Source organism: Centruroides vittatus, unplaced genomic scaffold, assembly GCF_030686945.1.
Source record: "Centruroides vittatus isolate TY-2023 unplaced genomic scaffold, ASM3068694v2 contig_2747, whole genome shotgun sequence".
In the NCBI taxonomy this organism is placed as follows: domain Eukaryota; kingdom Metazoa; phylum Arthropoda; class Arachnida; order Scorpiones; family Buthidae; genus Centruroides; species Centruroides vittatus.
The window spans coordinates 1,102,072-1,123,723 of record NW_027121750.1 but is presented as its reverse complement, the minus strand read 5'-3'; the positions used below and the strand labels follow the sequence as shown (position 1 = coordinate 1,123,723).

At 29.8% G+C, this 21,652-nt stretch overlaps 1 protein-coding gene across 2 annotated transcripts in view; it reads right to left on the bottom strand.

Annotated features, from left to right (window-relative positions):
• LOC136971982 (teneurin-m-like) overlaps positions 1-20,533 on the bottom strand; it is a 121,428-nt gene extending 100,895 nt beyond the window's left edge. For both annotated transcript variants that reach the window (XM_067266507.1, XM_067266508.1), the window contains exon 1: positions 20,373-20,533. The gene's annotated coding sequence lies outside the window, so the exon portion shown is untranslated. The remainder of the gene's footprint in view (positions 1-20,372) is intronic.
• Between the last annotated feature and the right edge of the window lie 1,119 nt (positions 20,534-21,652).

Below are 21,652 nucleotides of genomic sequence, written 5' to 3'. Positions count from 1 at the left end.
ACTTCCCAACTATTTCTAATTGAAGAATGAGGAAACAGCCCTGGGCCCCCTTCTACCAATTACTTCTACCTAATTCAGACTCGAGGGGGAATTATCACAGGAAGAAGAATAGCAAAGAGAGAAGGTCCCTCATTAGTCCATTGGGACGGTGGCGTTAATAGATGACGATAAACTTGACAAATGAGAGACAATGAAGTTTCGTAAATAAGGAGATAACGTCTCACACCAATTTAACATTTCATTAAGTAATAAAGTTGACAACTAGTGTGCTGCATCTCACCTTTATAACTACCCCGGTTTATGAAGGTTGCGACTGTAATGACCGTGTTTGGCCGCAATCGCCTATCTAGAACATCTCTTAAAATTTAATAAACCATCAGGAAAATCTTCAAAAAAATGTAACATTTTTTTTACTTTCCCGGCTTTCAAACAACGGGAGATCGGTCAGAGATTACCCCCTTCCAAGAATTTTTCTTTTTGGGGGCTTTTCTATATGTATGAACGTTATTGTGTGGGAGGGGGACGATTTTGTTTACTCAATTCGAAGCTTAATAACTCCTGTGCCTTTTGTTAGAAATTTCTGAAATTTTGCAGAGAGATTTGTGTGTTAAGGGATGAATTTTGTAGAAATTTTTATGAAAATTGGACCATTACTTTGGGAGATATGGCTGACTCCTTTAGTATCACCCGAACTAATCTGAAGACTTAAAGGTGATGGTAGGAATTATTAGGGATGTTAACAAATAAAGATTGCTGGAAAATTTTATCAACAACATTTCCATCTCTCTATAAGTGAAATAGCGCAATGACGCATTTTCCACCCCAAAAAAAGCACACCTTCTCGTGCCTACCCCCCGTTAATTATGTTAAAATAATTCGGAATTTGTCGGGTGGAAATGTGACATATGGCACCATATCGGTTTAAAAATAAAATAATTATTATGCAGATTATATTACACTATATTAATTCGTAAGTAGCATTCAAATTACCATCCTGTAGTAGATTTTTCTACAAAATTATTACGGATCTAAATCAAGTGGCAATGCGATTGGAGGCTCGATTGCATGCAGATTTCCAATCCGAAATTAATATTTAATAGTTTGAAGTGAATAAAACATTACAAAGCGATGCACAGCTACTGTCAAGAGTTGATTTAAACCCTCTTATAGGTAGAAATTACTGCAGCCATTTTTACACGCTAGACAGAGATAACTCATGCAAATTTAAACAGGTTAAATAATAACACGATCGTTTTTCATGGATCCAAATTACTTCCTAGTGTATAATAAAATATGTCCTACGTAATATTATAAAGTTTCGAATGTAGATTTAACTGTAGAATTTACGTAAATAATGAAAAAGTTGCATGAATTCTCAACTGGAGGTGATGCTGCATTCATCCTCTACCGATTCTATTTCGTCTATTATCAAATTGTTTCTTGGCATATTCAACAATTAGTCAGTTTAAGTCCTTATTAAACATTTACTTTACTTCAATACGCCATGATAAAGGCACGAACACTTGCAATTATTATTAAGTTAAAGGCAGAACTGGTGGCCATTCACACTTAACGTCTAATCTGTCGTGTTTAAGAAGCAACACAAACGAATATTATATGAATTTATCAAGAGAAAAAAATGAGTAATGTGTAGACGAAACTCTTCTCTACACTTATATAAATTATTTGTATAATAATAATAATAATAATAATATAAATAAAAAAAATTTTAGAAGTAGAAAGAGCATAGATTATATGGATTACTATTTATTACTTTTTTGTTACGTCTGTGACAGCTAATGTCGTATCATTATAACTTAGATGGAAATTTCAATTTTCTGTCATCCCTTTTCATTATCTGTAAAAGTAAATTTTCTTGGCGTATTAACAAAGTAAAGATAGAAAAAAAAAATCTCTTGGACAATATATAAATTTTCCTTGATAAAAAAGATGCGGAGGAGGAAGAGGAGGAGAAGGGAAGAGGGATTTTCGACTTGAATATAATTGATAAAAAAAAGGAGTGTGTTTTATATTTCTTTGAAGTGGTAAGAGTGAAAGGTGTAGAGGTGATTCTGCATTTTTTTTTCTTGCTTTGAAGCTGTATTAATTTGTAAAGTTTTCAAGTCAGAGATGAAGTAAAAGGAACCGATAGAAGAAGCGTTATGTATTGGCTTCGTCTGTAGCTGATCTTTATTTAATTAGGTAAAAATGAAATTGCTGCTTGTATAAACGCTTAATTTCATATATATATAATTATGAATATGACATACAGTATTTAAAATGATAAAGTTTAGTTTATTACAGTTATAACTACTTTAGGGGCAGCTTTTTAGCTACTTTTAACTGTGTTGATGTTATTTAAGCAAGTCTCCCCCCTCTCTATCATTCAAGTAATGATTTAAAATGGGTTGACGTGGCTTATAAGAGCAAAGACTAGGTATACAATGTCTCGTCCCCCCCTTATACTGCACACGTGATTAACGAAAAGGCCAGTTAGAGCCTTCAAAACTATTGAAAAATTATTATATTTTGAAAAAATTACACGAGAATTGATGCGTTGAAGCTGCGAATCACGTTATCTGAGTTATCATAAATCTAAGTAAGAAGATCATTTTCCTTTAGGATAAGAAGGATACACGAAAGATCAGTAACGATAAATCTCTTGTAAAAATCATTATCTAACATCGGAAAGAACAACAATTTTTCAATTTACAAATCAGTGTAAACCGAAGAGCAATTTATGGATGTAAGATGGCTTCAATTTTACACCTAGAAAATTCAATTCGTCTCAACTAAATCAAAGATTTAAAGAGGAAAAATATTTAAATTTACTAAAATATATATATATATCATTCGTAAAATGGCATCAGATGCAATATGCAATGTAAAATAATGACTTATCCAATAACCCATATGTAGATAGAGGGAGAGAAAAGAAGAAAAAAAGAAGAAAGTAACGTGTTCCTGCGGATCACTTTCGATACTATTTTCAGGTATTATAACAGAGCATATTACATAGATCTGGCAGGTCAATGTTTGCTTTGATTGATGTCTGTGCAGTTGGGTCGAATGTCAAATAGGAATCTGAATGTCATTTGTGATTCCTTATGGTTAAAAATAAATGGAGATCGCTCTTCTTCATCTTTCTGCATCCTAAGGGATTGTTGCAGTCAAGAAATATAAGATACTGTATGCTAAATCGTATGGTTAAGTTTGACTTTTTACCAAAATCTTCGATCGTTTCTACTGTTTTTTAAGCTTTCCCCTTCATTTTTTTTTCGATTTAAGATACTTTCTTAAGGTTTACATATATTATAAATATGGAATTGATATTGAAAAATACGTCTTGTGATGCAAGGAGATGTTTTCTTCCCCAATCAAAAAATTTCCCTCCAATCAAATTTTTATTCAATTTTCTAAGTTGAATTTATAGTAAATTTACTGCAGAAAAATTGATAAAGGAGTGGGATCGTCTTGTATATAAGACAATAGAAATCTTAAATTGTCACATTGTTACGTGGAATTAGCTTAAATTGAATTTAAATGTTAACTTAAACAGATTAAGTTAAATGAGTAAATTTATTCTTTTTTTTATTATCATTGTAGAAACTGTTTTGGTTGCTTGTTTACATTCAGTAAATCCATTTATCGAATTGAAGTTTCAGCAGTTTAGATTATTTAAATAAAGGGGGGGGGGAGAAAGTAGTAGTAAATTTGGAGGGAAAAATTGTGCAAAAATTCTTTAGCAAGATTATTTTATTTTATTTTACTTTTTTATAACAACACCATCATCTTTGACACGAGACAAAGGACTAGATGATGTTCATAACGCATACCGTGTAAGATCTAGTGGATAATATTATCGATTGGTGTATTCTCAATTCACTCAGACGATTAATTTGACAAAAGACATCGTCTATTCAAAATGCTTTGCAATTTCGTCCCAACAAGCCAGTCATAAATCAAATGATGGCACGAAAAACAATGGAGCAACTTTCTATGGAATTTTTGAGAGCATTTTATGAACGTTAAATAATTTTTCTTGCAGGCAATTTTAGTAGTGTTTGTTCTAGAATACGAAGACGAAGAAGAAGAGAGGAGGAGAGAGGGAAAAAAAATATTTTAAGAATTCTGTAAAGAATTTTCTCCAAAAGTTAAATTACTAAAAGAGTATCAAATTTTGAAACTTTTGCTAACAATAATTATGAGAGAATCTCGTGTAATTTACGGTTGACCTTTCGTAATGAGGTCATCTTTACTCTTTAAAAGACAAAATCTTTGAACACTTAAGTTTAATGAAATTGTTCTTTGTTGCACTCCTAAATATGGCTTTACTCCAAAGTCATATCTGATTATGAGAGGAGAATACTTTCAAGTTGAAGCCATACAAAGAGTTATTGATACACACCCGATCCCAAGTAGTAATTTTTATTTTTCCAAAAAAAAATAGTAAATTTATACGGATCCAACAGTTATTTTTTGAAAGTTTTATCTCGGTTTGTTAATTAGTTACGCTATAAAGTTTAATTTAATCGTAAATATCTTCTCAATCTTGGGATGAAAGAAGAGCACAATTTTTCATCCCGTTTTTATGATGGCGAGACAGAGAGTGAGAGAGACTTGTAACAGTGAACTAAGTTAAGTTTAAATATCACTTCTTATAGATTCCTTCCTAGGGTATTAATGAATATAATGAGAATCTTCTATTAGCAACACAGACTTGTTTACAGAAGTGACAAGCAAATCCCAAAAGAACGATAGCTAGAAGGTCATTTGCAGAAAAATCTGGTAATGAGCTTATTTCATGCAAATGTTCCTTCATTAGTGAACTCAGGCCACAGAGTCAATTATACACAGAGGAATAATTATAGCAATGATTGGACAGAGATTTCTTCTTCATCTTCTGTGTTGCTTCCACGCTATTCGGATGCCACACCTTAATACAAGGAACCGATTTTAACAAGAGATGCTTAAGAGCCGATTGGTGTAAAGATTGAGGAAAAGTTGGTTTAAAAATTGAGAAAAAATCTGTGAAAAAATTGAGCAAACGTCGGTGTAAAAATTGGTAAAAGTTTGTGTGAAGATTGATTAGAAAATTGGGAAAACTATTGAGCAAAAATTAGTTTAAAATTAAGTAAAAATTGGTTTGAAAATTGAGAAAGAGTTGTGTGAAGATTGATCAAATATTGATGTAAATATTGAGCAAAATAGGCGTGAATATGGAGCAAAAATTGGTTTAAAATTGAATAAAAATTGGTGTAAAAATTGAGAAAAAGTAGGTGTAGAGATCGAATAAAAGTTGTCGTAAAAATTGGGCAAAAGTTGGGTTAAAAATCGTTCAAAATTTGGGTAAAAATGGAGCGAAGATTGGTGTGAAGATTGAGACAAGGTTGGTGTAAGGAAAGTAATCACAGGTCAGGAATTTGCTCAAAATTCTAAATATATATCTGCGATAGAGTATGTCTTTTGTCATTAGCAGGGGGAAAAACTGTTTGCTAAAGTTAATGAAGAGAAAGAATAAAAACGAAGCCCTAAGCGTTATTCTCTTCCGGGTTGATTAAAAATTAATATCAAGTTGGAATTAAATTCTATTAATTTCTCTCCCGCTGCATTGCCTTCATTTAAATAAACTATTTTTCCGTAAAAAGTCAAAGAATAAATTAGCAAAGAAACAAAATTAAGAAATGAAAAAATCAAGCTGGAAATATGAATTTCAGCACATTTATATTTTAACAAAATGAGAATTAAAGATACGAAAGACTAATTTTTGGTAAGGGGGAGATGGAATTTTTGCCTCTTCCTTGCTTCTGACGTCAGTAAATTGACGAAAAGAAAAAAATTGTTTTAATTTGCCTCTCCTTATTAACGATTTCGTTTCGTAGGAAAAATAAAGGAGAATTTCGCAGTAAAGTGCATATTTCTGCATCGATTTAAGCAAAGCAACAACCCGTAACAGAAACAATTCGATTGTTATAGCATAAAGACTTCAATTGTAATTTAAGGAGATCATAATCGATTCGGATAGAAAATGATGGAAGTAGGAAACTTTACCAATAAAACTATTTAAGGAGAAAATTCCGATCGATAAATTTATATGGAGAGAGAGAGAGAGATAGAAAAAAAACCGGGCTTACAGACGGGAGGGTAGGGGAGAAACAGCATTTACAACTCTGAAAACCAATTAATGTAGCATAAAATATCGTAGGAATTTGTAAACTTCTTGTAAAACAAGATTGTAAATGAGAGGAGAGTAAAAAGATTACCCTCCTTTATGGATATCCCGGATGGGTGTAAGTTCAAAGAGACAACGATCCAGGTTCTCTGCAGATAAACAATGATTTATAACAAACTGAACCTAATAGTGACGTTTACAGCTTGTTTTACAATCTCGGATTCTGTAGATTCTTCTTGCAATTACGACACTGCGGAATTTCAGTCAAGAAACTGCTCCTTATACCACATCACTTATTTCACTCCACACCGACGTCCGAGACACATTGTCCTGGTTATTTTATCGACAGATTTTACTGACAGATATTCAAGAACGTCACGAACAGACGGTCAATAATTCGTTGGAAATTTCCTTCTTGTAAGAAACATTGCCTCACTAAAACTAAATCCATTCCCGGTTATTTCCCCCATTTTTCCCTTTATGAAAAAATGGAAATAAAAGGGAAAAATTCCCGGTTATTTTTTCCATTTCTTTCTTTATGGGGAATAACCGGAAATTTTCCTCTATCTTTCCGCGAAGGGAAAATGAAGGAAAATAACCAGGAATTTTCCCCCTCTATCTTTCCATAAAAGGACGTAACCGAAAATTTTTCCCAGGAAAAATGGGGGAAATAACAGGGATTTTTCCCTATATTTTTCCATAAAGGGAAATAACTGGAAAATTTTCCCAGGAAAAATGAAGGAAATAATAGGGAATTTTCCCTTATATTTCTCTTTTTTAAAGGGAAAAATGGGGAAAATAACAGGAATTTTCCCTATATCTTTCCATAAAGGGAAATAACCGGAAATTTTTCCCAGGGAAAATGGGGAAAATGACAGGGAATTTTTGCTGCCTTTACAGAAAAATTAAGAGAATAAATCCTACAAAAATTAAAATGGGGGTGCCGCGGTACATATTAATTTAACAGTTACCAGCTACCGTGGGAGTATCGAGAGCTTGATATTCCAAACAAGTCAACAATAACTGTTGGGGACAGATGATAAATATGACAGATGATGGCGTAGCGACCCTAGTCATCTCGCTCTCTCCTATGATTACAATGGAAACAAAACTACGAGTTTGGGTGTGTCGGGAAAAAACTCGCCCCCCCCAGGGACAATGACACCTCATTAGTATCCTCTACGTGTTCCACGGAGGGTTAATAATGCGTGATGTTGGATATCTCTGTTTCCCAGGCACGTAACAAACAGATAGAGAAAACTTTACGACCGGTCTGATAAATGTGACGTCAGAAAACGGCCCCTCAAGAAGCGTCCCCACTTTGATATATTTTCACCTGGTCTTGTTTGTATCGCCGAAATAAATTGGTGTGTAACGCTAAGACTTGGAAGAATATAAATTTATTTTTATTTCCTCTCCCACATCTTTTGTAGAAATTACGTTATTAATCACATTTTATTTTTATAATAATAATAATAATGCTTTAAAAATAAGAATAAAACATCCATTAGACAGTAGAAAAAAATTCCGGTATGCGCCTTCTCTATTATTGTTAGTTTTACTTTAATTATTTAGTCTTTAACAATAGTAAATTAAAAAAAAACACACAATTAATTCAGAAAATACTGACGTTTGCTAGTAATAATTTACGTGGCGGCTATCCAGGATTTTTTATTTATTATTATTTTTTTTTAATTTTTTCCCTTCTTTAGAAGATTTCAGACTTAATATTCCCGCTGTCTTACCCTCTGGCTACCGATAGCTCAGTTCGTGTGGAAAATTGAAAACCGATGAAATTTTAATTTATATCTAAGTTGGAAGATAAAAAATAATTTAATCGATGAGAATTCTTACTTTTGACTTCTTTAATTTATTAACTTTTCTATTTTTCTATAAATATGTTCCCTTCTCTCCTCTTCTCCAGGAGTTGATGCTATGGAATTAATTGATTTCTTATATTTATTAATTAATAAAATACGATAAAACGATGAATAAATGTAAGAAATTTGAGGTGAATTAAGCCTCAAATTATAAACTAATCACATTTAAATATTTTTAATTACTTAAATCTCATTGGCTAACTCGCCAGTGAATCGAAATGTACGAGAAAACTTGAAAGAATTGAGCTGTAAAACGTAAACCAATCATATTTAAAGTTTTTAATTATTTAAATTTCATTGGCTAACTTATTAGTGGCTCGAAAAATACAAGAAATTTGAAAGAATTAAGTCACAAAATATAAACCATTTAAAGATTTTAATTACTTAAATTTCATTGGATAGCTCGTCTCTGACTCGAAATATATCAGAAATTTGAAAGAAATACGTCACAATATATAAACCAATCACGCATAAGAAATTTGAAAGAATTGAACTACAAAGTATTAACCAATCACATTTAAAGTTTTTAATTACTTAAATTTTACTGGATAGCTTGTCTGTGACTCGAAATATACGAGAAATTTGAAAGAAATACGTCACAATATATAAACCAATCACACATAAGAAATTTGAAAGAATTGAACTACAAAGTATTAACCAATCACATTTAAAGTTTTTAATTACTTAAATTTCACTGGATAGCTTGTCTGTGACTCGAAATATACGAGAAATTTGAAAGAAATACGTCACAATATATAAACCAATCACACATAAGAAATTTGAAAGAATTGAACTACAAAGTATTAACCAATCACATTTAAAGTTTTTAATTACTTAAATTTCACTGGATAGCTTGTCTGTGACTCGAAATATACGAGAAATTTGAAAGAAATACGTCACAATATATAAACCAATCACACATAAGAAATTTGAAAGAATTGAACTACAAAGTATTAACCAATCACATTTAAAGTTTTTAATTACTTAAATTTCACTGGATAGCTCGTCTGTGACTCGAAATATACGAGAAATTTGAAAGAAATACGTCACAATATATAAACCAATCACACATAAGAAATTTGAAAGAATTGAACTACAAAGTATTAACCAATCACATTTAAAGTTTTTAATTACTTAAATTTCACTGGATAGCTCGTCTGTGACTCGAAATATACGAGAAATTTGAAAGAAATACGTCACAATATATAAACCAATCACACATAAGAAATTTGAAAGAATTGAACTACAAAGTATTAACCAATCACATTTAAAGTTTTTAATTACTTAAATTTCACTGGATAGCTTGTCTGTGACTCGAAATATACGAGAAATTTGAAAGAAATACGTCACAATATATAAACCAATCACACATAAGAAATTTGAAAGAATTGAACTACAAAGTATTAACCAATCACATTTAAAGTTTTTAATTACTTAAATTTCACTGGATAGCTCGTCTGTGACTCGAAATATACGAGAAATTTGAAAGAAATACGTCACAATATATAAACCAATCACACATAAGAAATTTGAAAGAATTGAACTACAAAGTATTAACCAATCACATTTAAAGTTTTTAATTACTTAAATTTTACTGGATAGCTTGTCTGTGACTCGAAATATACGAGAAATTTGAAAGAAATACGTCACAATATATAAACCAATCACGCATAAGAAATTTGAAAGAATTGAACTACAAAGTATTAACCAATCACATCACAAAGAGTTAAGCTACAAAATACAGACCAATCACGTTTAACCTTTTTAATTAACTAAATTTCATTGGATGAGCTCGTCAGTGGCTCGAAAAATATAAGAAATTCGAAAGAATTAAGCCGCAAAATAACCAATCACATTTAAAGTCTATAATTGCTTATATTTCATTGGGTAACCTGTCAATGGCTGGGAAAAAATCCTTATATTTTAGCAGTTAAAAAAAATTTTATCACTAATTTTTCTTTATCTAATCGGCAGTTAAAAGTTAACTTTCTGCTCTTATCGTGCAGTTTCATTTACATTATCGTCGTTAACGGTTTTATTTGTTATTAAATATCGTTACTTAAAAGACGTTACAGCTGCATTAAAGTCATTAAATATTATTTTTACATCTGATGTTTTATTATTTTATCCGTAATTAATAGATTTATTATGGTCTAGATAAACATTTTTATAATTAAAATTACTTTCATGACGTTTTTACTTTAATTTCTAATGAAAAATATAAATATTTCTACATGTTTTTTAAAATTTATTACACGTCTGTTTATATTTTCTATTTTATTCCTCGATATTCATTAAAATTCCATTAAAATTGTTTACTCCAATTTGAATTTTTTACTGTTACGCCATTTACGTAATAAAAAAACGTGTTTTAAAGTTTAAAAAATCAGTTCTGTTACACATCATTGTTACGTCGCTTCAGTAAATTTCATTAAAATGCAATTTTTTTTTATTGTTACGTAAGTGACTTTTTAAATAAAATAATCAGTAACGTAACAATATAATATTTTAAAATAAAAACTCAGTTTTGTAACGTTTGTTTTATATCATTGTTACGTCAGTTTAGTCAATTTCATTAAGATCAAATATTTCTATTGTTACGTCATTTTCTATTGTTACGTCATTTTATCAATTTCATTAAGAAAGTTTTTTTTATTGTTACGTAATTGAATTTTTAATAAAATAGCAAGTTACGTAACAATATAACATTTTAAAATAAAAACTCAGTTTTGTCACGTTTGTTTTATATCATTGTTACGTCATTTTAGTCAATTTGATAAAAATTTATACTTTTTTACTGTTACGTAACTGATTGTTTTTCAAAAGTCAATTACGTAACAATAAAATAATTTGCATTTGATGTGAAATTGCCTAAACTGACGTAACAATGATATAATAACGTAAACGAATTCAATTTCATTTAATAACGAATGACTTAATAATGAAATTGACGTAATAATGTAGCATTGCGAAATTGACAAATGAAATTGATACAGATTAAATTATATTGAATTTAAATTGACATATTTTAAACTCATTTAATTAAATTTCAATAAAAGCTACACGAAAATTAAATTTAATAAAATTATAAACTTTACTCAAATTTTCATTAATATGGGCGAACAGAACCTAAAATCACCTTTCGATTGTAATTTATGTACAGGAGCTATGTGAAATATTTACGTGTGAATTGGCGTTATATCGAATGAAAAATTACCAATTTCATATGTACGCAAATTGAATTTTAATTCTATTATTCTTTATTGTGACATCGTCACAATGCCGGGCCTCAATATTAATTATTTTATTGTTTAATTTAAGAAAAATCGCATAACCCCGGTTTAGAATAGAAGTTCGTTTATATTTAATAGGGTACTCCGGCTCTTTTCCTTATACGGTGTTCTGCCCCTGTACGTCATACTTCTCCTGAGAACAACTAAGTCATGCCGGTCATGTATCTAACTCCTATTTCCAGAAAATTTTCAATTAAAATCACGTGATTTCCGGTCCACTCCGGAAGTTCGTATATATTTATTTCTGGGACTTTCACCTCTAAGCTTTCTATATCTGGTCATGATTTTAGTGGCGTTTTCTCCTGTACGTCATACTTCTGATAACAATCGAGTCGTGCCGGTCGTTTATACTCGAGAAAATGTTGAATTTAAATCACGTAACTTCCGGTTAAGGTCGAAAGTTTGTGTATAGTTAATCGGAGAACCATTCCCTAACCGTTCTATATCTGGTCTGGATTTTAGCAATGTTTGCCCCTGTACATCATACTTCGCTTGATAACAAATGGTCATTTATACTCGAGAAAATTTTGAATTGAAATCACGTGACTTCCGGTTCAAACCGGAAATTCGTATATAGTTATTCCGGGACTTTGGTCCTTAAGCTTTCTATATCTGGTCTGGATTTAACGGTGCTTTGCTCCTGTACGTCATACTTCTCCTGATAACAACTAACACATGTATCGAACTTCTTTCTCGAGAAAATTTTGAATTGAAATCACGTGACTTCCGGTTCAAACCGGAAATTCGTATATAGTTATTCCGGGACTTTGGCCCTTAAGCTTTCTATATCTGGTCTGGATTTAACGGTGCTTTGCTCCTGTACGTCATACTTCTCCTGATAACAACTAACACATGTATCGAACTTCTTTCTCGAGAAAATTTTGAATTGAAATCACGTGACTTCCGGTTCAAACCGGAAATTCGTATATAGTTATTCCGGGACTTTGGCCCTTAAGCTTTCTATATCTGGTCTGGATTTAACGGTGCTTTGCTCCTGTACGTCATACTTCTCCTGATAACAACTAACACATGTATCGAACTTCTTTCTCGAGAAAATTTTGAATTGAAATCACGTGACTTCCGGTTCAAACCGGAAATTCGTATATAGTTATTCCGGGACTTTTGTCCTTAAGCTTTCTATATCTGGTCTCGATTTTCATCTACCTTACTCCATTCCCGAAATGAAAGAAGAAAGAACAGACAGAGGATAATGTATAGGTCTTAAAATTTAAAATTTCGCCCAAAAAAATTTGGAAACATCAAAATAAACTAAATTGAAAAATAACAATTAAAATACCATTTAGGAAAATTCCTAATCTATTACGAAATTTCTATTTAAAACCTCGTTTTAACGAAATCGGAATTTTTAAGACCTCGATTTAATGAAATTTCGCCAGGAAAATTACGTTTTAATGAAAATATCTTCGACGGAATTTCATCGAAATTGATATTTAAAAGAAAATTTCCATTCAAATCGATGTTTTAAATTTCAATTCAACTAAATTCAAACTTTCGAATTTTGTTTTAATGAAAATTAAATTAAAAAACATTCATGAATCGAATTGACATTAAAAATTACATTTTAATACAATCGAAATTTTACAAAGATTTTCTTTAATTTTCTTAAAAAAAAATTAATAATAAAATAAAATAAATTATTAATTTCATTTTTTTTTCTATACGCAATTATTTTCCTTTCATATAACATATTTAATTTTTAATTAAACAGAAATTATAAGTAATTTTTTTTTACTTTATTTAAATTTTAAATTCTCCTCATATTTTATTTTATTTTTTATGCGGAGAAATTAATTTAATTCCATTTTTTAAGCGAATAAAAACGCTAAAACGGGGGAGAAATCTTAAATATTTCACCTTATTACTTATATTTCGATTGATTTAATCTACATTTTGATGCGTTATTATAGATATTTTGCTTTATATTACCATTTTTAAGCGGAGGAAAACGTTAAAGCGGGGGGATAACTCGATTACTTATGCTTGTATTGATTTAATCCACATTTTGATGCGGCATAAAGGGGAAAATAAATATTTAGCGTTACATTAAGGTAATGCATAAATACCATTTGTTTGTTTGCGGTGCATCTTTATCTCCGGATACTAGTCTCATCTAATATCCCTCTAGGGATGGAGAAACCATTAGATGAGACGTCATCTACAGTAACTTCCTTTACGATACTGTCGTCTATATGCTATAGAGTGTTTGTAAACACAGCACTGATACACGAACATTTGCTTTAGTTTAATCATTGTACACGATATAATAAAACCTTGTGTTTTATTCAGCGCACTTACTAAACAAAGTCAAATTACTTAATCATTATAAGACCCGGAGCACCCCAATTTTCAATTGATAACAATAATTAAAGTCGTTTAGATAAGCCATTAGGTTCATTAGTTTTCTCGTCTAATATTGGTCACCGCGATGGTAATTTTAAAAAATTAAATATAATTTAATCTAATTATTATTAAATTTAATAAGAAGAATTTATGCAGTTATTTAAAGTTAAGTTTTAAGGAGTGTCTGTCCGTAACGCTTAATAATATTTTAGAATTTATGTGTTACGCACCGAATTTTCAATTGTTAACAACAATTAAACTAGTCAGATCTTAAAAATTAAATATGATTTAACCTAATTATCATTAAGTTTAGTAAGAATTTCTGTAGTTTTACGTCTTAAAAAAAGTAATAATAATAGTAATGAATTTCTGAGGAGTGTCTGTCCGTAACTCTTAGTAGAATATATTTATTTCTAAGAGCATCTTGGAATTTTCTGTATTACGTCTGCGTGCTTCTTGATTCATTGATGTAAACTTGGTAAAAATTTATGTTCAACATTCTTGAGTACGCGTACTTAATGCAAATGCTTTCGGAGATTTCAAATTAGAATTGCATGCCTTGAAAACCAATAATACGAATCATGAGTCACAGTAGACATGAGAAACATTAATTTGATTAATTAATGGTTGTATTCTTTATCAAAACTAATGAATCACTTCAAAATCTCCACCTAATTGATTACGTTTCAGAATCCGGAAATGACGACGTTTCCTACGTCAATTGGGAGAGAAGCATTGTGACGTGACAGGAGACTTGACAATTTGTATACGAATATATACACTTTTTAATACGTAAATTTAATTAATTATTTAAAAAGTATATATATATATATATATATAGTGCAGTTAAAATTAATCTAGAACATTTAGACATGCAACAAACACATTTTCTAGAAGTTTAAAGAGCAACTAGACACTGTATAATGTGAATAATAATTGTTTCTAATGTATTGATTATGCAGCGTGTACACTTTATACCTATTTTAGGTTTCAGATAAGGTATTAATGATGTCTCATTATTTATTTAAGGAACTGCACAAACAAATGAAACAAACACAGGACGAGTGAATGGATACGGTTATCTACAGACATTACTATCGAATGATACGGAATAAAAAAATCGTTATGGCCATTTACATACATTAAAGAGCACGAAAATCTAAAAAAAGTACACAAAAATAATCTTAATTTTATTCTTTATTCCTGTTTCTTTTTATTTTATTTCCAAAAAGTCGCTATATTCTATGAGAAAACAATCTTAATCTTGATCGAAAATAGCACAATTGCTGCTCCTTTCTATCCCAGAAAACAGCTCTTTTCCGACACATTCTGGGGATATTGTGGGGAAATTGGGAAGAAATTTCCCTGGAGGTCGATCTCGGAAAGTCCTCAGAAGATTAAAGTTGGGACAGTGTTACATGTGACATCCCTCTAATCTTTTCCACCTGCACCTCCGGAGAAACCATTCTTTTACGTAACCTACCTAGTGATATAGGTTATATCAGCGTATATAAGGGCTCAAGAGACTAGCAAAATGACGACTCGTAACATCTCGTTGAGATTCAATCCAATTCCTCCAGTCCAATTTTTTCCCCCTCTTTCTCATCCTCGTACCGGATAACATAGGAAAAAAAATAGGAGAAATGGAAAAATACTATTGGCTGTGATAAAAAAAATATGTATCGATTTTGATCTATATTAAAATTTAGACTTTAATAAGTGAAGGAAATTGTATAGGAGGAGTACATGTGGAGGAGGAGGAGGAGGAAGAAGATGATGAAGAGGAGATATATGTTGCATTCTCCATCCATTTAGTAAATGTCTAATCATCTCTAAGTAATTACGACACTAATTTTTCTACTGAAAAATCCCCAAAACGAAATTACTAATTATAATTAATTTTTAAATAATTTTCATGTATTGTTTTTTCTCGTTTAAAAATCTCACCTCTGACTAATTACAATAATATTTTATAAAATTTTCTACATAGGATTAAAATTTACGAATTAATTCTCATAAATTATGCAGAAAAAACTCTATTAAATTGCATACAAAAATTTTTAATCGCTTATAAAAATCTATTTTTAAATAATAATAATAATAATAATAAGAAATAAGAAAATTTAATTTTTATAATTAAAGTTATTCGAGGGTGGTCGCAATCACGTGACTAAATCATGGCGGTTACGTGACGACTTGGTGACTCACGCAATGACAGAGTGAGTGTATAACATCTCCGTATTATTTACATATTTTGTGCAGGAAGGACCGTTTCATTTACTTGTACTCGTGTAAATGGAAACTACACGATAGCATTGTACATGTTTCAAATTAATTTATTTCCTTTTAATGTTATAAATTAAAGCCACCGAGTAGATTTTTTTTAAAAAAATACTTTTTAAACTCATAAATTTATTTATAATTTCTTATATATATCTATATAAATTCTATATATGGATATGTTAATGAATCTAAAATGTTATTTTAAATGATAATAATCATTTTTAAAAAAATGAAACTGTTAAATTTATTCGTGAGACAAAACTAAAAATTTAAAGTTATTTTTATAAAGAAACATTCTTAAATTCTTGTAAATTTAACTTCGTAAACTATTTATAAATTACGGATAAAACCGGAGGAGAAGATGCTAGAGATGAGGATGCTGGAGAAGGGAAATAAAATGCATTAAAAACTTAAATTTTTTTTCTCCGAGTTAACTAAGAATAATCTTATATAATTTTATTAGAATATTTGTTTAAATTAATGCATCTTGTTTAAGTATAATCTGACTTTTGTACAGACTTTGGTGTTTATCTACTGAACTGTTTGTGTTGGACATCATTTGATGTATACACAATGCTTGGAGAGTTAACCAATCTTGTCATTATACGATAATTAAATGAATGTCAAACAACCAATTTCTACCGGATATTTGTGTACATCAATTGTTAACATTCCTTTCTGATTATCTGAATTTAAATAAATATATATAAATATACCAGGAAAGAAAAATAAGAATGAAAACTTCCAAAGTGTATTATTTAAAGATCTAAACAAGGTCGTACGTTCGATGGATAAACGTAAAATAAGTTTATTCTAGAATAAATTATTATCTTATTTTGCATATATAAAAGGAAATTATTCAAGCAGGCTATAAATTACTTTATGCTTGAAATCCTTAAAGTAAACTGTCATATGACCTCTAACCTTGTTCATTAAAGTCATATCTTTACTTTGTCAATCTAACTTAATGAAAGAGTAAGTTTCTAAACTGATGTAGAAAGTTTTAAAAGTTTCGGATTTAATTATAATCAAAGAAAATTGTGATATATTTTAAATATATTTAACTATCGGAATGTTTCACGTGATTATAATTACGTGTTAAAATTCCAAATATGAGGTCTTACAGTTTAAAATTAACGCCAAGATCTTCCAAGCAAATTCATGCTTGGAATCATCTTAAAATAAGAGAGATGCAAATGAAATTTTAGGCGTGAAAGAAAATCAAAGAATAAAAGAAGATTCAAGAAACTCTCGGAATACAAATAGGAGATTAGCAATAGGAAAGTTAATAGATACCAAAGACTCCTTTCTTAAGCTAAGAGAAAAAGAGGAAAAAACTTTTCTTTATTCTATAAGATGACTTGAACACTCACTCTTCAAAAACCTTTTCAATTAATTTAATAGAATACTGATCCCTGAATCAGATTTTTACTGTTAATAAAACTTTATGAGAATTTAGAAAATTAAAAAAATTTAAGAACAAAACAGCAACAACACTTACATAAATTCCTCTTATAAACAACGAATTTAATTTATTTACTAATTTTTTTTTAACCTTAAATTTTTAATTTTTATGAGAAAATATCTATAAGATTTTTTACTCTTAATTAAACATTATGATAAGTTAGAAAATTAGAGAAAATAGCAGCACCATTTAGAGAAATTCCTCTTACGTACAACAAAATTAATTAATTTTATTTATTAATTTTTTTCCTTTTAAATATATTGTTTTTGGCCTCAATTTTTGATAAGATCTATCTTTTTTATTCTTAAAATTATGAGAATTTAGAAAATTATAAGTATAGCAGCATCACTTAGTTGGATGCTGGAGGAGAAGATGCTAGAGATGAGGATGCTGGAGAAGATGAATAAACGAATTAAAAACTTAAATTTTTCCTCTTCCTCTTGTGTATAGCGATTTAAATTAATTTTATTTACTAATTTTTACCTTTATAAAAATTGTTTTTGACCCTAAACTTTTAATTTTTTTATGGGAAAAATATTGGATTTAACTCTTAAAATTTCATTAGAATTTAAAAAGTTAAAGCTACAGCAGCAGCATCACTTACATAAATTCTTCCTCTAAATAGCGAATTTAATTATTTTATTTACTAATTTTTCCCCGCGTTTATAAATTGTTTTTGACCTTAAATTTTTAAATTTTTTTTTATTAGGAAAATATTGATTTATGCATTTTTTCCCCTCGACTTTCCTTTCAGAATCTAAATTATAATTGCCATAGAAGGTTGACTGTCGATCAATAACAGCTATTCTGAGCGCTGCAGTTGCTTTGAATAGGCTACAATTAATGATACTTCAGCTAACATATTTTTGTATGATTAAAGATGTTTTATGAATGATCGAAAAATATATATTAAAATAAATATTTACAAATAAAAGAATTAAAACTAGAGAGAGAGAGAGAGAGAGGGAGAAGTCACTAAAATCTAACAATTATATAATTAACACCTTTCTTTAATTCTATCATTCGAGCTCTTATAATAGGAAGAAAAAAGTATTTTCCTGGCTTTTTTCTCCAAGTAAAAAAACATAATAAAATGAGAATAAATCTGTAAAATCTTATTAAATTTTTTTTTGGAAACGGACTGATTTGAATATCATAATGACAAAATTTATAATTGAATGCGAAAGAATGGGAGTGCTGTTACGAGTGAAAAAAAAATAGGGAAAAAATCTGAAAAATTTCTCGAGTTAAAAGAAAATTACAATGAAAAATGTAGGGAAAAAATTATATTTATAGAGATATCTACAACAAAAGAGAGTCTCCGGAGATAGAAATGAAATAATAAAGTAATTTCAAATATTGGTAGTGGAGAAAGAAAAATTGGATGCTGTTTCCATCAAAGATACAATTTGAACTGTTTGTGGTTAAATGTTTCAAAATTCAAAAGACATATCATTTATTTATACAAAATGATTTTCTTTTCTCTTCCTTCTCCCAAGAAAAAAGTAAAAAAAAGTCAAAAAAATCTTTTTTTTTCTCTTCCGCTTTTGTTAGCTTAATCTTGACATTTATAATAACTGATTAAATTATTTATGACCGGAATATTTAAAATTTCATTTTTCCTTGATCAATTTTTAATAACTAATTACGTTTCTAATAGAATTTAAGAAATAAAACGTATTAAAAAAATTGATTTTTTTTAAATTTATTAATTATTACGTAGTATAATAAATTAACGAATAATATAATTAAATTTTTTCGTGTTATTTCGTACTGTTGTTGTGGTAAATTCTATTAAAGTGTAAGTGGATATTGTAAGAGAATATTCGATAGTAGTTGATATTTTTTTGAATTTGATCTTATAGTATAAATTTCCGTTTAGATGGAATTGTTTTCTTTCGCTTATAAGAAGAGAATCATGCATAAAATTACGAGAGGAAACTTCTTCTTCCAGGTTATCCAGGAGTAGAATTATAATATAATATCACGCATTTGACCATAGAACAAAACACGCAAACTGTTTTGCATGCAACAGATAAATTTCTTGGAGATTGTATGGTCATCAATGCATTATTACGTGTTATACTTCTCTTGGGGCTATCACAGGATAATGCATGCATCCCCCCTCTCTACAAAATGGCTCTGTAATATACTTTTACACCACACGCTAACCGAAAGAAAGTAAATTATAAAATAACATGATGGTAATTATAAAAATCTTATATGAATATATTCGTTCTGATCAATTTTTATATCACTTTTTTAATATGTATATACGCTCTCGTGGTTTTTAATTATTTATTGAATTAATAATTGAAATTTATTCAGTATGTTGCATGTGATTATGTGGGTACCCATATTGAGATTAGTGAGCACGGTCATGCACTTTTCATCGCGTAATGTGTAGGGTATTGCCACTTACTACTGAATCCTAAATAAGCTTTTAGGAGGAGACAACAGCTAATTCACTACAACTATTATTATGATTAGATATAGTCAGGTAAACACGATAAAATTTAATAATTTTTGATGGGATTTATGTAGAAAATGGAATTAAATCAATATATTATTAATATAATTTTATTTATTTTTTAAAATTTCTGCTCTAACTTTAATAAATAACGAATAAATGTAATAAAGAAAAACACGTTGTCTTTCCTGCATAGCAATTAAGCTATGATAGGAAGTGGCATTTACAGGGTAACTGTACTAACGTTTTAAAATTATAATTGTAAACGTAGCAATTCGTACATTGTTTAGAGACAATATAAAGTTATATACTCTATTAAATGCTAAAACCACATCTAGTTCACGCGAAATGTTGATTTAAAAAGAAATATTAAGAGTAGTGTTTAACTTTTAAGACATGTTTGACTCATTCACGAATATTATCGAAAGTTAACGGGGTTCTATCATACCTTCAACTGTCGCAATTGGCCAATCCCAGAGCCGTATTCAACTTTACAGACACAGCACAATCACAAGTATCGATGCAAGGACTAGTTCGCTAGCATCCTTCGAAAGCAACTAAACCGTCTTGCCGTAGACACAGAGCTTCTCACACTAGCAACCTTTCCGGTGCTGTGAGCTTAGCACTGCTTCTGTAGGTATCATGGGAAATATTTCGTCCACCAATGAAAGTCATTTTTGCAAAAATCGATAATTGTACGCCGCGCCGGCTGTTTTATCGGCGTAGATACGCCGTTTCTCCAAATCTCTCTCTTCTATTGGTTGTTGGTCACGAGAACATCGCTAACTAGTTCAGACAAGTTAGAATTCTGTCTTTTCTTCGGGAAACGAACCTCTTCTCTTCTCCAAATCTCAAGAGTCTTATTCTCTACTCTGTATCTCCGTTAAATCCCTCGAGAATTTCCCCTTTTTTACCCCTGTAGAATTTCAATCCCGAATTAAAATCCTCTTCTTTTATAAATAATTTAAATTACAGCATTTAATAATTTAAATAACGAATAAATCACACAATTTAATAACTTAATAATAAAGTTTTTAAAACATATTTAAATAACTCCTTTAAAAAATTAAAAATAAAATTAAATTCTCTTTATAATTTGTTATATTTATCTAGTAAAAAAAACAACTTTAGCAATATTTTTAAAATTTTAACGAAAGAAGAAATGGTATTTGTCCTAAGTTAATAATTATCTATAAATTATTAACATTAAGAAAGACATAAAGAAAAATTCCCAACATCTTTTACAAGGGATAAATAAATGATTTTTCTCTTTATCGGAAAGGTTAAAGAAAGATAAAGAGAAGTGATCGATAATTCTGTTTCTTTTAATGAAGGAGAGATTGTTTCTTCTCTGTAACAGTTTTCTATTCCTAAATGAAAGGGTAAAAAAAGAAAAGAAAACGGATACAAGCATCATACGTCAATCATTATATGTAAAATCATCAGATAAATTCACAATTTACACACATCACGAGATGATTCAATAGATATATCTTATCCTGTTTCTAGTCAGTTCGCTTGATCAACGACAGGAAAGTTATTCAAACATACAAACCGGACGTCAGTTCCTCTTTCAACCGGAATTTTCTGTCTTCTGCTATCCATCCAGCATCCCATTAAGTGAGAAGAGCAGGAGCGTTAGTCAGGGTAGTGTGAATGTAACGATGATTAAAATCGCAGCCATTTGTCCAAGGAAATTAGCCTAGCTGTCCGCACTTTAATTTCGGG